This window comes from Schistocerca piceifrons, chromosome 2, assembly GCF_021461385.2.
Source record: "Schistocerca piceifrons isolate TAMUIC-IGC-003096 chromosome 2, iqSchPice1.1, whole genome shotgun sequence".
NCBI lineage: Eukaryota > Metazoa > Arthropoda > Insecta > Orthoptera > Acrididae > Schistocerca > Schistocerca piceifrons.
In genome coordinates this window covers 919,676,077-919,692,233 of record NC_060139.1, presented here as the reverse complement: position 1 = coordinate 919,692,233, position 16,157 = coordinate 919,676,077, and positions in this window count along the sequence as shown.

The following is a 16,157-nucleotide window of genomic DNA, read 5'->3' as shown; positions in this document are numbered from 1 at the left end:
TGGAGTGTAGACAATCCTGACTGGTTGTGACAAGTTGACAATGAACGTTCTTGTTCAGTTAATGTAGGGTTTGGGCCGGCCGGAGTGGCCGAGCGGTTTTAGGTGCTACAGTTTGGAACCGCGCGTCCGCTACGGTCGCAGGTTCTAATCCTGCCTCTGGCATGGATGTGTGTGATGTTCTTAGGTTAGTTAGGTTTAAATAGTTCTAAGTTCTAGGGGACTGATGACCTCTGAAGTTAAGTCCCATAGTGCTCAGAGCCAATGTATGGTTTGGCATGATGGGAAACAAACTAGCTTGTCGGTATTTTATCGACGATACATTGATTTGAGTCAAATATCGAACGTTTCTGGAACAGGAAGGACCGGTACTACTGCAGGGTGTTGCCCTGGACGTTCGAGAACGTAGGTGATTTCAGCGTGACAGTTGCCCAGTGCACTATGCTATTGAAGTATGGGACGTATTAGGTGGTGTTTACACTCGTCAATGGATCGGCAGAGGTGGCCTTATTAATTGGTCCGTTAGGTCACCGGTTTTGATGTCACCGGATTTCTTTCTGTGAGGATGTTTGAAAGATAAGATGTACCAGTTGTAGCATGAAGTTAGTGTGTCAATGTAAATAGTCTGAAATATCGGGAAAAATAATCAGATTTATTCCGTTTGAGGATTTAGATACGCTTGTAAATCGCATTAACGAGGTGATGCTTCTTAAATGTGGACAGATTAATAACTTAATAAGGAGAAAGGAATATAACACGAATCTACAACTGTAAGTCCTATCGATGCAGATTGGCACTTCCCCTTAACTGAATGAGAGCACAAGACTCTAGGTCACGTACTTTCAATCTGTACCTAATGACCGAAATAATGTGAGAATGTGTTGCGATGCTCAATAAGTGAATGACCACATATTTAGCTTCTATGATCTGCAAGGCTGATCGTCCTTCGGCCAGAGCTGCATATATTACCTACTCTGCTCTTCTGCTCCGTGACAAGGTCCCCACCCGGCAGTTCAATCGTGTTGTTATGCCGATCAGGTGTGATGACTCTACAACCCAATCCCGCGAGATTTTCCGGAGTTACGGATAAGCTACGTAGCTGCTCCGCAACCAGTCTGTAGCGCCCGGTACAGAGTACTGCGTCCTTATTGTACGGACGCTGAGACGCAAGTGTCTCATTTCTACTAAAAATCTAGTGCTGCGCTCATCTCCGCTGCTGTGGTTGCCCAATCGCAACATATTAACAAATTTTTCACCAATGAGTGCTACTCCCGCTCGACAGTGAGTGCGCGGGAAACACTGCTTGCATCACGTCGACCTGACCAATCGCGGTCGCCCGTGGGAGTCACCGTTCGTCCGAAAAACTTTCCAGACCCTTCCTTGGCACCAGCGTTTAAACGGACACATTCCACTCCTCTGTCCCACGCTCAGAAAATATGGAGTGGGGGATTTGCAGCTGTACTTGGTGGCAATGTCGCCCGCGACACTTTTTAGATCCCAGAAGGACACGGTCGTAGGGAAATAGCGCCTCCCTACGTTATTCACTTTGGGGAGACATTCCGCTGGGGTGCTGCAAGTTGTAAAATTCAACCTTCGAGCTAATGCGCTGCTGGCTTACCGCCGCCGGCACCCTGAGCACAATCCTGCACGAAACTATATCCGCAGAAATTATTTGCATTTAACGCAATGCAGTATGTTCTCATTGTTCATCTCTTACTGTCTCCGTATGCGTAGCACGATTAATGGCAAATTTGTTCACATCTATGCTGCTACTTGTCAGTACTGCCCTAATTAATTATTCAAAACTGCAAAGTAGCGATTGATGTGGGCGTTGCACTACCAGTGCATAGCCCTTGCGGGTTGCCACTTTGCATATTAATAACTGCCATCTATCGGAAAGTAAAAATTCTCTCAGAGTTCCCATCACTATCTGTTGATGTGCCCCGTCCTAATGTTACACAATGAACTCTTTACTTACCTGTACAAAGTGCGAGCAATTTTTGCCTATAACCCGTCACCGTAAGCACAATTAGGAGGTTAAATGGTGGCTGAACCTATTCATTTGCTGTTGTGGGCTGACTTATACAGTTTCTAACCATAAACTAAAATTCTACAAAAAAAATCAGATAGGTAAAAGGATTACTTCAACCCACGGAATTTCTCCAAAGACGAACTGGGAATGTTTACAGAAGTGTGCCAGTACGTAAGTTCGTGTCTTATGTAGAAGAATTTTGTGTCTTACCTAACAGAAGTGAGTGAAAAAGACATAAATTAGATCAGGTTCTTCGTTAGGCGAGGAAGTACTTTTGCATGATCTTAATTGTGATGTAGCTCCTTTCATTTCATATATATTTACTTTATGCCATGAATTTGTAATTCGTGGCACTTCCTTCCTCCTGTCCCGTCCAGCCAGCAGCATAAGCAGGATACCCTCTGACAGTGCTTGGCTAGGGGCGTGGTCGGTGGCCATTGTGACGCTGTTAGAGCCCTCGAGAGTATTGCTCCAGTGGTGCGAGATGGAAGGAAGTCAGTTTCCTGCTCCGCTATCAGCGTGGTCTCACGGCCAACAAGGGAATTCTATCACCGCAGGGCAGTGATCGAGAGCACTAGAAGTCAGTGAGGGTTGAGCCTGGTGATTGGGGGGGGGGGGGGGGGGGGGGGGGGAGATTCCGTGGCACAGGTTGCTGAAGTGGGCAACGCTTGGAGGTGCAACAGCGGAGCAGGAGATGCGGCAACAAAATGGGTCTCAACTGAAAGCCTTAGCACCTGCACCTCATGAATCATGCCAAGACGCCGGGCCAAGGACGAGATATTTACACCACTCTTCTCAATGAAAGTAGCAGGTCATAGGTGTTACACCGGGCACAGTTGCAGCTTTGGGGGGGGGGGGGGGGTTGCTGTCACCAACGAGAAATCTTCTCTAAAGGTGGTACGCCAAAGAGCTTGGACTGGGACGTCATTACATCTACATCTACCTTACAAATCACACCTAAGTGCCCAGCAGAGGGTTCATCAAACCACTTTCATACAAATTCTCTGTTAAGTCGCTCTCGAACAGCGCTAAAAAGCGAACACCTACATATTTCTGTGAGAGTTCTGATTTCCTTTCTTTTATTATGATGCTCGTTCCTACTTACGTAGGTCATTGTCAACAAAATATTTTCGCATTCGTAGGAGAAAGATGGTGGCTGAAATTTGGTGGGAAGATCCCACCACAGTGAGGAACTCCTTTTTTTCATGATTTCCACCCCAAATCTTCTATCATGTCCGTGACACTCACTCCCCTATTTCTCCACAATACAGAACGTGCTGCCCTTCCTTAAGCTTTAACGATGTAGTCTGTTAATCCTACCTCGTAAGAATCCCGTACCACACAGCAGTACTCCAAAAAAGTACGAACGAGCATAGTGTAAGCAGTCTCTTCATTAGATACGATGCATCTTCTAAGTGTTCTGCGAATAAAACTCAGTCTTTGGTTCGCCTTCCTCAAGCCATTTTCTATGGTTTTTTTTCAATTTATGTTGTCCGTAATTGTAATTTGTAGGCATTTAGTTGAATTTACGGTCTTTAGATTTGTTTGATTTATTGTGTAACAGACGTTTAACAGATTTATTTTAGCTCTCATGTGAATGACCTCACATTTTTCATTATTTAGGGTCAATTACCAATTTTCGCACCTTACAAATATCTTATACAAATCGTTTTACAATTAGTTTTGAGCTTCTGATGACTTTACTAGACGATAATGGTCGGCACAGGGCCTGGCAATTCTGTGTGCACACAAATAACGCAGGATATCGGTTGGTGTCTTTTCCTGAGCAAGAGGACGGCGATTCCAAAGGAGACGCAGATAGAGCCTTCCAGATTATAAAAGGAGCATAACAGTATGCTTTAATGACTGAATGTGACATTTTGGTTGGGTGAGTGATGTAAGTTAGCGTACAGTGAAAGGCACAGGCTGTGTACTATGTGTGACGCATTATCGGTAATATTCCACACGAAGGGACTTCGTGAACAGCATGGGGTGTTGAGCTTATTGTGTCTGCAGGCACGCTGTGAGTGCGGTTGATCTTGTTGTTATTACTCTGTGAGCAAAACTGAAATTGTATATCCCATGGTACAGAGAACTTGTAACAGTTAAATTTTCATAGATAGTATTTTAGTAGATTGATAGTAGCACTACACTAATGAGTAGATGGTGACGGGCATGGTCATAGATCTAGATCTGATTCAAATGGATCTAAGCACTATGGGACATCTGTGGTCATCGGTCCCCTTGACTTAGAACTACTTAAACCTAACTAACCTAACGACATCACACACATCCATGCCCGAGGCAGGAGTCGAACATGGTACCGTAGCAGCAGCGCGGTTCCGGACTGAAGCACCTAGAACGGCTCGGTCACAGCGGCCGGCCTCTAGATCTGATTGAGAGTTAATGTAATAAAGTCCAGCAAATCTGGAGGACTGTTGTCTCATTTATTGCTCATTCTCGTGGTTGTTTGGGGTTGTTTGTCATTACTGTATTTGTCAACAAGTGCCACGTATTTTGAATTATTGTTTTCTTTGCTGGTTCGATTTTAATATTACTGAAGCGAAGTTTAATTTCAATTTTTTATCATTGTCCAGCAGAATTTTTTTACTGCTGTTGTGCTGATTTTATGCCCTGACTTTAGAAAGTATAATTCTGCTACAAACTGAGCTTAGTTATGTTACTTGTAGTGGCGTGGCTAGACAGCCAAGCCACTGTAAGGTAGCCGAAAGGCACGCGTTAAAGCTCACGCAAACTGTCGTGAGGTCTGGAACAGGTCAGAGAAATAAGACTAGCAAAACAGGAGGTAACTGGTAGAATACTTAACTATAATCCACAATTGGTGAACATCTCTCGTTACTGTACATGCTTCATTAGATACATAGCAAAGAATAATGGCGCCTTGCTAGGTCGTAGCAAATGACGTAGCTGAAGGCTATGCTAACTATCGTCTCGGCAAATGAGAGCGTAATTGTCAGTGAACCATTGCTATTAATGTCGGCTGTAAAACTGGGGCGAGTGCTAGTAAGTCTCTCTAGACCTGCCGTGTGGCGGCGTTCGGTCTGCAATCACTGATAGTGGCGACACGCGGGTCCGACGTATACTAATGGACCGCGGCCGATTTAAAGGCTACCACCTAGCTAGTGTGGTGTCTGGCGGTGACACCACATTCCTCCCCCGCAAATCGGCGTACGGTTGTGTTATAAGGCTTCCACCCACCGTGGGGAGGACTCCATGTTGACGTATGTGACGAGGTGGGGAGCCTAACAACAGGCGAGGCTGTGCCACCCGCAATCGGCCATTCGGTCCGAGGGGAGCTAGGGAACGCCTGAAAACCTAGTCCAGGTTGCACGCCAACATGCGGTGTATGCGCCCGCAGAGAGACAGGAGGGGCGGAAGGGTCGACCTCCATCGCGTCTGGGTACCCGACGGGCGAAGACGACATCTGGTCCGGAGCGGGAAAGAGTTCCATGTCTGGTCACGGGAAGCGATCGGCGGCGCGTGACCCAGGGAGGCGCCCGGCGGCTGCAGCGAAGCGTCCACTGCGGGCGTCGCCGGCGGGAGAACAGGCGGCGGCGGCGCGTCGCCATGGGGCAAAATGGAAGGCAGCGTCGGTAACACCTGGGGATGAGGCGAGCCCGCAGATGGGTCCCCAGGGCGCTGAGCGGACGGCACCGTCGCTGAAAGCAGACGGGGAGCGGCAGAACCCGTGCGATGACAGAGGCGCAGCTGATTGAGATGCCGACGCACCTCACCAGAGGCCCCCAAAACCAGATACATAGCGCGGCCGAGGCAGCGAAGAATGCGCCCTGTGAGCCAACGCCGTAAACCTCGATAGTTGCGATAGTATACAACGTCGCCTGGAGCAAAAGCAGGGGGCTGCCGCTGCACAGGAACCTGATGCGGTGGATGTAGCAAAGACATCAAGGTTCGATGTGGACGACCGTGGAGCAACTCAGCTGGCGAGCTACCATCTCGGGGCTGAGAGCGATACGAGGACAAAAAGAGCAATAACGCGTCCTCCCTAGAATGCGACTCTTTCAACTTCAACATCTGGGACGTGAAAGTCCGGACCAATCGTTCAGCGGCACCGTTGTACTGAGGCGAAAACGGCGCGGACGTCAGATGTTATTACCATTGGCCTTGCAGAACGACTGAAATTCTGCGGACATGAATTGTGGGCCATTGTCGGAAACAATAGTCTGTGGAAGACCTTCAATGCAAAAGATAGCAGATAACGCTTGGATGGTGGCAGATGACGTCGTGGAAGACATCTTGACAACAAAAGGAAAATTACTGAATGAATCTACCACAACCAACCATCGAGCATTCCAGAATGGACCAGCAAAATCGATGTGTAAGCGTTGCCAAGGAGAAGTGGCTTTTGGCCACGCAAAGAATATCTGCGGTGGTGCGGATTGTTGTTCGGCACACGCCATGCAAGAAGAGCACATTTTCGTAATCGCAGTGCTGACGAGCAAGTTGTTTCGTTCGCACTATACCCCAATGTCCTTGGTGGAGAAGCCGTAAGACAGAGGACTGTAACAAACGTGGGACCACGACCCTGGACTGATCATTATCAGAACGCAACAACAAAACACCACGTCAGACAAAAAGTCTCTCCTTGTGAGCAAAAAATCGGCGAACCAACGGATCCTCGATCCGTGACCTTGACAAGGGCCATTGAGTAGCAACAAAACGCAAAACGGTAGCAAGGACAGGGTCAGCAGCTGTGGCTGTAGCTACGCGACGAAAATCAATCGGAAACGATTCGACCACGTCATCGGTTTCCGAATAAATGAACATGCAAGCAAGTTTGGAGGAATTGAATGCCCTATCCTCAGCAACAGGCAAACGGGACAATGCATCGGCGTTTCCGTGCTTATCAGTGGACCGATACAAGATATCGTAGCGGTACTGCGAGAGGAAAATAGACCAGCGAATGAATTTCTGCACTGTACGTGGAGGTACAGGCTTGTTCGGATGAAAAAGCGATGTCGAAGGTTTGTGGTCCGTGATGATGGTAAATTGACGACCATACAAGAAAGCATGGAACTTAGTAACACCAAAGACGAGAGCCAATGCTTCTTTCTCGATCTGTGAATAATTTCTTTGCGCAGATGAGAGCAATTTGGACGCAAAGGCAATAGGGCGATCATGCGATCCATCTTTGTGCGCAAGCACAGCACCGATCCCGAAATCCGATACATCTACCATCAACAAAAGGGGTTTCTGGGGATCAAATGGCGTAAGGCAAGTATTAGAAAGCAACGCCGATTTCAACTGGCGAAATGTGCGTTCGCATTCCGTCGTCCAGACGAACGGAACACCTTTACAGCGTAAGCGATGAAGCGGAGCTGAAATGGAAGAGGCATGTCGCATATAGCGGTGGTAATAATTGATTTTGCCCAGCACACTCTGTCTTTTTTTATTGCAGAAAAAGCAAATAGCTTGGCGTGACAGGCAATTCTCACGCGAATGTCTAGTTGCACACCGCGGACATGATTTTAGCACTGCATTTGCTTGCTGGCACGGCACATTTAGCGAAGAGCTTGGCGGCAGCTGCGCGGATGGGCGCGAGGGCTGTTTACCGTTCCGTGCAGCGCGCTCGGCGGGCTGGTTAATGTGACACACAGCTGGCGGAGTTTCAAAAGATTCCTGAGCAAAGTCAAGTGTGTCTTGCCTATCCAATATGTCTATCACTTGTTGAAGGGAGGGATTGACTAGTTTCAAAATGTGCTCCCGTATACGAACATCAGAAACGTTCTGTGCAATTGCATCACGCACCATAGTATCTGAATAAGGGAGTCCACATTCACACTCAAAAGCACAATCCCTTGTAAGGCCTTGCAAAGTTGCAACCCACTCCCGATTAGTTTGACCGGCCGTACGTTTTGTACGAAAGAACGTATACCATTTTGCAACTACATTAACTGATTCTTTGAAATAGGCATCTAAAGCAGACAAAATTTCTTCATAGGACAGAGTTGCTACGTCTCGTCAGGGAAATAATTTCACTATCATTCGGTACGTCTGGACGCCTACGCACGCCAATAAGTGAGGCTGCCGCTCGTTACCTTGAATTCTGTAGGCGGCGAGGATTGGCGACGAGCCCACTTTGCGTTCATCTGGATATTGCTTTGCCCTAATTTACTTGTGTCATGGCTTCGCCACAATCTCCAGATGTACTGTCCGAATTTTATCGCTTGCAGAATCAGCAGACACAGGCCTTATTAGATGCCCTTGGACAGCTCGTCCAGGGTCAACGTGCGATGCAAAACGATGCGGCCGCCGTTGCTCCACCGCTACCGCAGCCACAACATGCTGTTGCACCACCTTCTCGTCCGTTTGATGCGGCACTGGAAAGCTGGACGGAGTGGTCACGCCAATTTGGATCCCATCCTCGTCGCCAACTGTAGTGGCGTTGCTAGACAGCCAAGACACTGTAAGGTAGCCGAAAGGCACGCGTTAAAGCTCACGCAAACTGTCGTGAGATCTGGAACAGGTCAGAGAAATAAGACTAGCAAAATAGGAGGTAACTGGTAGAATACTTAACTTTAATCCACAATTGGTGAACATCTCTCGTTACTGTACATGCTTCATTAGATACATAGCAAAGAATAATGGCGCCTTGCTAGGTCATAGCAAATGACGTAGCTGAAGGCTATGCTAACTATCGTCTCGGCAAATGAGAGCGTAATTGTCAGTGAACCATTGCTATTAATGTCGGCTGTAAAACTGGGGCGAGTGCTAGTAAGTCTCTCTAGACCTGCCGTGTGGCGGCGCTCGGTCTGCAATCACTGATAGTGGCGACACGCGGGTCCGACGTATACTAATGGACCGCGGCCGATTTAAAGGCTACCACCTAGCTAGTGTGGTGTCTGGCGGTGACACCACATTACTATTTGTCAGTTCTCAGGAAGGATGTTCTACGTTTGATAAAATTGTTTGTAAAATTAAGCACACGACTGCAATCCCAAGCCCAGATACCATTCCACCCAAATTAAGATATCGGTTGTGTTAGACAGATTTCTTCAGGATGCCAGACGTCGGGAGTGCAGGTATATATGTACGAGGCGGTAGCTGGTTCTTAGGACCAAAAAATGTTCAATTGTGTATGAATTCCTAAGGGACCTGACTGCTGAGGTCATCGGTTCCTAGACTTACACTCTACTTAAACTAACTTAAACTAGCTTATGCTAAGAACAATACACACACCCATGCCCGAGGGAGGACTTGAACCTCCGGCGGAAGGGGCCGCGCAGTCCGTGACATGACGCCTCTTACCGCGCGGCCACTCCGCGCGGCTCTTAGAACCAATCTGGAACTGAAAACATAATAGAGTTTCCCCAGCACTTGCTTCTAAGGGTGAATTACTTTCTTACGAATGAGTATTTGTATGCTCTGTTTTACCGCAGAATAATTTCATTATACAAGCGTAAACTTTTTACATTTCTACCTGGCCCTGAGAGCCGAGGAAGCTAGTTCGGATCTGGTGTTCCAAATGAAATGTGGACAAGGCATCCACCGATGTTGTGGACGGCAGGGCACCAGGTAGGCACAGCCAGACAACCTCTAATTGAGAGAAGCAGAAATGCAAGGGCCACATTGCTACACAACAAGGTAGCATTAAGTAACACATCATAACTTCAGCAGCAGAGCGCCACTGCTGTAATCAGACGTCGCAGAAAGACCTGAACTCGGAAACAGAGACAAATTACTGAATTAGGACATTGCGTCAAGGAGAGCACATTGGATCAATAAACGAGGACAAATGCAATCATGCGCCCACAGCCACCACGCCACAGGCACGGGCTCGGCTCTTTAAATAACGAAGCTTTCGGATTCAAAGGCATATTCAGTCATGACACCACTCTGTCCGTCTCTAGAACCATAGAGAATGGCGGTCTACTGAGTTTCTGTGAAATCACGACATCCTGATCGAAGATGGGCAGCCTGCTACCTACTTGCTGACTTCAACACCAAGACGCAGCCAACCTGGTACTCACCACAGCCATTGTTGCCTACACTGTGGATGGGGTGAAGACTGGTGTGCAGTCAGCTTTGCTCCACTGAGGGTCAGTTGTGGATGACCAGCAAGCTGCCGTCTCCACAGCAACCAGGCGTGACGCGTTGGCGCTGCCCCCAACCGCCTCATGGACATCTCCTGCAGTCTTGGTAGACCCAAAGGGACGACCAGAACCTAGTCTTCACGACACGCGACATTTTGAACTGCAAAATTTACTGTCCGCATAGCTTGAGCTTGAGCACAAGAATGGTTGTTTACGTGAGTGTTGATCTGTGAGGCAACTTCTTCGTGATTCGTGCTCACTTCCAGGGGCTGACTGATGCACCAGGACACTTCATATTTCTGTAAACTCAACCTGTAAAATATACACACATCAAAAAAGTTTTGCACCAGCCTGGTCCCCAGAGGTCCCGAAGATAGACGTTGACTATATATATTGCTTCACAGACACAGTCTCTTTGACTGTTCAGAGATGTCACTAAACCCTCCCAAAGACGTAAGCAACCATGCATGTCCAGCAACTATTAGACGGAGGGGGTCCGACAGCCTATCAGTTCCAGTCATTCCATCAGGAATTAGGTACACGGTTCTGTTGTCTTTTGTCTGCCTAGAAGATCAATAACGCGGTTCGATCGCGTCCGCATTGTTACTTTGTGCCAGGAAGGGCTCTCAAAAAGGGAAGTGTCCAGATGTTTCGAAGTGAACCAAAGCAATGTTGTTCGGACATGGAGGACATATAGAGAGACATGAAACGTCGATAACATGCCTCGCTCAGGCCGCCCAAGGGCAACTACTGCAGTGGATGACCGCTACCTACGAATTATGGCTCGGAGGTACCTTGGCAACAACGCCACCATATTGAATAACGCTTTCCGTGCAGCCGCAGGACGTCGTGTTACGACTCAAACTGTGAGCGATAGGCTGCATGATGCGCAACGTCACTCCCGCCGTCCTTGGCGAGGTCCATCTTTTCGCTCACGACACCACGCAACGTGATACAGATGGGCCCAACAACATGCCTAATGGACCGCTCAGTGTTGGTATCACATTCTCTTCACCGATGAGTGTCGCATATGCCTTGGAGGCAACCCGGTCAGGCTGAACGCTTTAGACACACCGTCCAGCGAGTGCAACAAGGTGGACGTTCCCAGCTGTTTTGGGGTGGCACTCTGTGGGGCCGATGTACGCCGCTGTTGGTCATGGAAGGCGCCGTAACGGCTGTATGATACGTGAATGCCATCCTCCGACCGATAATGCAGCCATATCGGCAGCATATTGGCGAGGCATTCGTCTTCGTGGACGACAATTCGCGCCTCCATCGTGCACATCTTGTGAATGACTTCCTTGAGGATAACGACATCGCTCGACTAGAGTGGCCAGCATGTTCTCCAGACATGAACCCTATCGAACATGCCTGGAATAGATTGAAAAGGGCTGTTTATGGAAGAGCCAGCAACCACTCTGAGGGATCTACGCCGAATCGCCGTTGAGGAGTGGGACAATCTGGACCAACAGCGCCTTTATGAACTCGTGGATAGTATGCCACGACGAATACAGGCATGCTTCAATGCAAAAGGACGTGCTACTAGGTATTAGAGGTATCGATGTATACAACAATCTGGGCCACCACCTCTGTAGGTCTCGCTGTATGGTGGTACATCATGCAATGCGTGGTTTTCATGAGCAATAAAAAGGGCGGAAATGATGTTTGTGTTGATCTCTATTCCAATTTTCTGATCAGGTTCCGGAACTCAAATGGCCCTGAGCACTATGGGACTTAACATCTGAGGTCAGCAGTCCCCTAGAATTTAGAACTACTTAAACCTAACTTACCTAAGGACATCACACACATCCATCCCCGAGGCAGGATTCGAACATGCGACCGTAGCGGTCGCGCGGTTCCAGACTGAAGTGCCTAGAACCGCTCAGCCACAACGGTTGGCTCCGGAATTCTCGGAACCGAGGTGATGCAAAATTTTTTTTGATGTGTGTATATTATTACGGATACCGCTGCGTCACTAACGCCTCCATGTTTAAATTGGACCACTCTCCCACACTCTTTGCCCAGCCTCCCGCGCACATTCGCTAAGTCGCAACATTTGTATCAGAAAGTGCTAATAACATTGGTATCAGAATCTAGTGTCACCTGAGGACTTCGGTGAGAGTGGAACCGCGTCTGCTGCCATTATTGGGAAGATGGCTCGACCACTGGAGGTTTCTGCTTCCGCCAACTTGTGGTATGGTAAGGGCAGTGTCCTTTTTTTGTTTTGTTGGGCTGCAAGAATGATAAGTAGTCGATGAGTTATTTGCCAAGTTTCTACTTGGATTGATATTTGTAGGATAAAGGAAGTGAACAAAACTAATCATCAAAGATGGTATTTATCAATTTGTACCGTTTTCGAGGGTTACTGTTTCTTGTTGGTAGCGTAGCTCACTCATTGCCTTTAAGTATATTCATGACGGACCATTCTGTCAGAAGGTTACGTGGTAATAAGTGTATGATAGTAATGTATTTAAGTGTCTGCATCTTCGTTTTAGGTTTTTCTCTTGTGTCGGGTTTCCAGTAATTGTTAAGGGGTCAACCACGTCGCTGTTGGTTCCACCGGGCGCAATCCTGGAAGAAATATTGAGAAATTTATCAGCAGCAGTAGCTCGTTTCCAGGGGAGCGGTGCACAGCAACTCACGAGCACTAGTGATGTGCTTAATAAAGTAAATGCTATGAATGGAGGTTGCGCAGCTGTAGACGAGGAATAAAAGGATCGAAAAAGACAGGGAGAAGGAAACAGTTTATGGTGAGACTGCGGAATATGTAGAAAACATGCAGAGTAGTCGTGGCGACTGGTTGATTGGTAACGGACCTCTGAACGTGAGCAACGGGAAGGTTATAGACAGTATGAAAAGGAGAAACCAGAAGAAGGCAGGACGAATCATGGTTGAAAAAGACGTCAGTGCAAAAATATGTCAGGAATCGAAGATTATGGGAGTGTCTGAAAGTGTACTTGATACACAAAGTGCTGGAGCTGTCGAAGTACCAGAGAGTAATGTAAATGTGTCATCTCCAATACATTGTGAAAATGTGGAATCTGAAATATCTGAAGTGCCGAACGAAGTAACTGTTCGCCCTATGGGAGTAAATGCACGAATGAATAGTGACATGGGTGATACTAATTTAGATGCAGCAGTATATACGGCACTGAGCGATAATGGTTGTTGTTTTGAGGCCATGGAGCCTGGGCAAGATACTCAGGGAAGTACTCATAGATATGCCACTGACCTTTGCGTTGTGCAGAGTCGAACTGCAAATAGTGATTTTAAAACAGATTCTGCCGTGAATGCTCATGAAGCTACTGATGAAGTTAGTTGTGTCATGAATATATATTGGACGCTACCTGCCGTGTTACAGGTACTGGCAGTAAGAGAAAACATCGTGTAATTTTACTTTAACAAATTCGGGGAGACATTGTTTCAGCCAAAGGACACAAATGCAACCGTCACATCGTCGCAAGGGTCATTATCATGAAAACAGAACTGCGTATGATATCACTAAGATTCACTGTACAGGGAAAACTTCCAAGGAAGCTGGTTTCAGAAAGAAATCATATGAGAAAGCATGGTATTGCAAGGCGTAGTCATTCTGCAAAACAGCTGTAACATAAGAGAGGTAACTGGGGCATCCGACGTGCACATTGCATGTGAAAGCGCTAGAGGCTGAGGCAGTTCACTGCAATCGTCCTAAACCGTACCCATATAAGGCACATCCAAAAATCCAGAAATGAAAGAAGAGGAGCAAATCGCCCACGCAATCACTGTTGTTGTATTGCAATTGGAAATAACCATGCGTCTCTGCAGTCTCCCCGATTTCGACTGGATTTAATTAAAATGTAATTAACTTGCATATCAAGCGGTCCCTAACTTGCATATCAATAATGCAGCTAACTTGCATGATGATGTACTGCGGAATGAAAACAGACGAAGCACACGGCATCCGAGCTTTTCACGATAAAAAGCATCAAGAAGTAGCAAACGTGTGTCATTTTAGACCAAGTAAAATATCGTGTTCCACATGAGAAGAAAGCCACTTAAAAATGTCATAACAGATCATTGTTGTTGCACATAAGACAGGAAGCCGCTTTTTTCAGAAACATCTCATGGGACATAGAGGTATTAACCCTGATATTGCAACATAGATGACTAAGGATTAAGTGAAAAATCCGATGTTACCTAAATAAATCCTAGAATTCATAGCCTTAGTAACATTTTATTTGCGTAGTTAAACGTTTGTGGCTTTATAGTCATCATCAGATCCATAAGAGGAAAGAAAGGTTTTTCAGATTTTGATAAACATGAAACTATCGAAAAAAACTATGCAGTGGCACGGAGAAGAACCTCAACTGGATAAAAAGTAACTTGCAGCAACAAATTCTGATAAAAACCCAAGCTTTCAATGGCGGAGACAATAATCGAGAAGTTGGTGTTTCGTTCGAATTTAACGTGGCAAGTTAGTCCAGAACATTCCAGCCAACGTCTCTGCCACGGAACTCCTCTTAGTAGTGTTCAACGAAATTGACTAACAACGTACATTTACGTGATAGGTAACAGCTATAAACTTAGTCGCTGGTGAAGGGGGCGGTGACAGATGTTAAAAAGCATATATTTGATGAAAGTAAGTACATGACAGAGAGCTTAGTCAACTACCTTCTGCAATTATACTGAGCAGTCATGACCAAGACCGTGAATTGGACATTTTATTTCGTCTTCAGACAACAAGGTGACCTCATTCCTAGCATCATCCACTTTCAGTGGCTGTGAGACGAAAGGTTTTGATCATCAAACTAAAGCATGTAATTAGTAATTCGAAGGACGAAATAACCACAAATGACAGTGGCCATCCGGTTCTTGATTCGACTTGTTTGGTTTCTTCATTTGAAAGGGAGGAAACCTAAACGCAAACAATGCTTATGTTTACAGTGCATCCATTTTCGTCAACGACAATAATGTGTTTTTCACGTTGCCAGGCACTCAGGGAAGTACCATTAATGAACTAAATGTAATCTTGAGTATTTCCTTTTTGTGGCGGTGTTCGTAGCGACAAACAATTCGCGGTAGAATCGGCTTACGAAGTCACCGCCACACTTTTAATAGCGGGCCGACCGGTCCGCTGGAACAGTGAACAGAAAGATGAAAACCCAAACACTCTGATTAAATAAAAGTCGGTACTTATCTTTATTCACGAAGATACAGAAACACAGTAGTGAACTCCGTGTCTACAGAGATCTGTCTAGTTCGAGTCGGAGCGGCTAGGTCAGCGTCGGCTGACGACAAACAACAACTCTGCTGCGATGAACACACAACTGACTAGCAAGTACACAATTTGGTGGCGAGTATACGACTGAGCGGCGAATACAGAACTGTCCTAGCGCTCGCGACTCCAGCGCTTAAGAAGCCAGAAGCCAGCGGTGGCGCGCGCAGACTTGTGGCGACTTCCTGTATCGCTGGCGCTGCTTATGCGGACGGCGTCCGGACTTTGATGCTGCCAACCTTTTGGCAGCGGGCTCGGTTGGCATTACTTGCTAGGACATAACATCCTTTTTTTGTTTAACGTACCAAAATAGGTAGACTAGTTCAGATTACATCAAACAAAACATGTGTTTCAGAATTCTTATTGACAATTAATTTCTTTTTCATTTTCTCTGCACGTAAAATTTAAAAATGTTTAAACGCGTTTTATAAAAATTCCAGTTGGTTCGTGAGCCATAAAAATATTTTAAATCCACTTTTTTTTGCATCTGTGCTTAGTACATTGCTAAAGCGTAAGTTCCAAGAAATTTCCTTACTGAGAAATACATCGCTTGAAAATTACTCATCCGAAAATTGATCATGCAGTTGATTTAAGAACTGTAACAAACTCTCAGAGTTTTGACGTCATTATTTACATGAAATAAAACTGAAATTTTTACTCATTATTACTAGTATTTCACATCGCACTACAATCGTGAACACCGGCCTCCAGACTATCCACAGCTAATTCAACATCTACATGATTACTCCGCAATTTACAATTAAGTGCCTGGCAAATACACTCCTGGAAATGGAAAAAA